The following is a 3,392-nucleotide window of genomic DNA, read 5'->3' on the forward strand; positions in this document are numbered from 1 at the left end:
GATGGGGGATCTCCTGAATGTCTGCCATTGGCCCTTCAGTCAGCTAGGAACTCCTGGGAGGCAGCAAATGATGGGGACAGGGCCTGGGCCTCGGCGGTGGGTCTCTAAGTCTCCCGGTGTCCTTAGTGCACCAATTCTGCTTCAGGACTCGGTTTCCCTAAATGCCAGGTACTGGATTGAGCCACATTGGAGATTTTCAAGTGTTTATAGCAACAGAACTCTACGCCCAGTTGAAACTCAAAGTGGTCAAAAGAGAGCTGCTCTGTATAGCTGGGGAATGGATACCCCAGTGACCAACAGGAGAGCCCCCTCCCAGTCCCACGAGACCTTAGCCCTCAGAGGAGCCCAGTGAGAACACTCCTCCAGGCAGTTTGAATCTCTCAGGTTGTCAAAGAAAAGGATTCGCACTTAGACCCCTCACATTATCCCTAAATTTATCCTTCCCTCTTTCCCCTCCCCTCAGGGAAATCTCTGATAAACTTAAGGAGCGCTATAGCCAAGAAGAGTCCTTGAGCAGAGAACTGATGACCAAGGTAGAGTGGAGGCTGGGGGTCTGGAAAGAGAGGAGGGGGGAGAGGGGGAGGGGGACTGGGCAGGCTGTGGTTTTGATAGTTTCTCACTTGAACTTTCTCTGAAACATTCCCGTCTATCTTGTCCAGGTTAACAAGCAGAGGGATCTGTTCTGCCCATGGGCAGGTGGGGGTGCCATTTTTGGGCAGGAGGCCTTGGTCATGGGACACAGTGGTGTTGGCTGGGCTGTTCCAGGACGAGTTGCCGAGCTGGCGCCATCAGCAGGTCTCTGGCTTCCATGCACATCCATCCTGCTGGATGTAGCTTCTTCCAGGCTGTTGGGTGGTTGGGTGGGTTTATCCCTCAGCCTAAACCTGTCCTCAGGGAGCCAGGACCCTGTTGCTCCTTCTGTCTTCACCATGTCTCCAAGGGGAGGGCACCCTGCCTGCCCCAGGGACGGGCACAGCAGGGGATTCCCCTGGCCCAGGTGGCCAAACAGGCTGCTCATCCTTGGATCTGAACAGCTGGACCAGAGACAGATGTGTGTGCATTGTGGGATTCCCCACTGGACCCCTAGAGCAGTCACTCGAGTCAACCACAGGAGTCTCACTTGAGTGCCTGGTTGGCAATGACATAGGCCTCAGGTGGCTTATGAGTAGCATCTAGGCACCTGATGGATTCTTAGTGGATCCTGCTGAAAGGACATTAGGAGCTTCATGTAAACGGGGAAGCAAAGCGTCCTGTCACCCCTTCCCTGTTGATCAGAGGTGGCACCTTGTGGGTCCAGTTCCTGAGTGGATAAAGAAAGAGTTCAGTGCAGGGGAATATCCTGAGTGGTTCTTTGGGGAGGAGAAGGGTTTGGCATTGCCTCTGTCCAGCATGGGGGAGAGACACTCCACGGGACTGGGGCAGGCAGGAGCCATTCAACCAGACTCCCAAGACACCACATCCTCTCCATCCATGGCTCGGCCCAGGGCCAAGCTTTGAGAGCTCAGGGGACAGGACTGTTGTCAGTGGTGGGGCTGGGGGTTAGGCGAGGGTGTTGGAACAGGGCCTCTGGCTGAGAGGGGCAAGCGGCCTCTCCTCTGTTGGCCCTGAGCAACTCACTGCCCCTGTTTGGGTCTCTGTCTCCCCATCAGGGAAATGGAGGTATGGTGATTGTGTGGTGATTGTGTGGTGCAGGCCTCACAGGGTGGTAATGAGGTAAGAGGGAGGAAAGGAATGTGGGAGCTTTCTGCCTGCTCCACCTGGAGGGGTGAGGGCAAGCACAATGATGACAGTCATGCAACAGTGAGTCCTCAGGAGAACCTGTGAGGTAGCTGGAGTTCTCACACTTTCCAGATGAGGAAACAGGCTCGGGGAGACCAGGCCGAAAGCCCAACCTCATACCCAGAGTGAGAGTTGGAGCTGGGCTTGTTCTGGAATCACAAGACCTTGCAGGGTGGAGTGGCATTGGTACCAGTTGACTCGAGTCAGATGTCCAGGGTCAGAGGCCAGTGGTGCTGGAGAAAAATGGGGTGAGGGGAGTATGGCCTCGCTGACACTGTCCTCGACTCTGGCAGGAGGGGCCCTCCACGTTTACCCCCCGGAGAGCAACCCCCAGAGAGTGCAGGAGAAGCAGCAGCAGCAGCAGCAGGTGAGTGTGCCTGTGGGGGAGGGGCTCTGCGCTCCCAGCTGGAGGCCTCCAATCAAGAGAGGAGGGCCCTTCCTCCTGGTGCCACAGTGTCTGAATCCCCCAGTAGAAGTGACCGGGATGGCCTGGAAGAGCTGGTGCAGGATGGGTTTGTTGTGGGGAGGGCCAGGGACCGCATACCCTGTGATTTGCCAGAAGCCTTCCCTGGGAGGTGAGGTGGAAGAGTGTGGTGTTCTTGGGGTGTGAAGGGAGGAAGAATTGAGGGGAGGTTGCTAAGAGTCCTAGGCTGCTCCCTGTGGGAACCCTGGGGTGGGCCAGGAGGCTGAGGGTGAGGACTTTTCAGGGGAGGGTCTACAAGGGACCGACTTGAGAGCAAGGGCTCATCCCATCCGCACCCCGATGTCACAGGGCGTCATCCCCTATCTTGGCACTTTCCTCAGTGACCTGCTGATGCTGCACCTGGCGATGGGTGATTATCTCGAAGTGGATGAATCTGAGGACCAGGCAGGAAGGACCAGGATCCTGAGCCTTGGGATGCGTGAGGCCCCGAACTGAGCTCTGAGCTCTCAGCACTTGGCACATCTCCTCTCATGAGAACCTCGCAGCCGCCCCAGGGAACTGGGGCATCAGGCCCATCTTAGGGATGAGTGAATAGAGGTTCTGCCTGAGACATCCATTCCCGTTCCTCAGGCTGGGGAAGCTCAGAGCTGCCTGATGGCACAACTGCGTGAGGTTTTATCTGAGCTGGACTCTGCCTCTAACTCCCATGCTGCCCGTGGAGGGAGAGAGAAGTTGGGACCCCCAAGTTAGGCAGCACATATGTGGCTGAGCAGTCCCCTCTGCCTGAGGCCTCAGCCTCCAAGTCTGTCATCAGAGAGGGTAGTACTGCCAGGTCCCTCAGCCTCACCCCCATGTCCTTCTCTGGAGCCCAGAGCCCGTCCTAGGTCCAAGTCCTGTTTTCTCTGCATGCCCCGCCCCCTCTGGGGACCTGGCAGTAGTGCCACATGAGAAGGGGTGGGGATAGGGGGCTAGTCAGTCTAGGGGGCTCTGTCTGATGGACTCTGGCTGTCTGCCTTCCAGGGGAATGAGATCAACCTTGAGAAGAGGACTGAGGTCAGCAGCTGTGGCACTCCCTGCAGGGGAGGGGAAGGAGGTGGAAATCAGAGACCCTCTGGGCAGAACAGTCCCTGGCTCCACCCCCTGTATCTTACATTGAGTGGAAGATTTTGATAGAAGAGGGAGACCCATC

This window comes from Diceros bicornis, chromosome 25 (assembly GCF_020826845.1).
Source record: "Diceros bicornis minor isolate mBicDic1 chromosome 25, mDicBic1.mat.cur, whole genome shotgun sequence".
In the NCBI taxonomy this organism is placed as follows: Eukaryota; Metazoa; Chordata; class Mammalia; order Perissodactyla; family Rhinocerotidae; genus Diceros; species Diceros bicornis.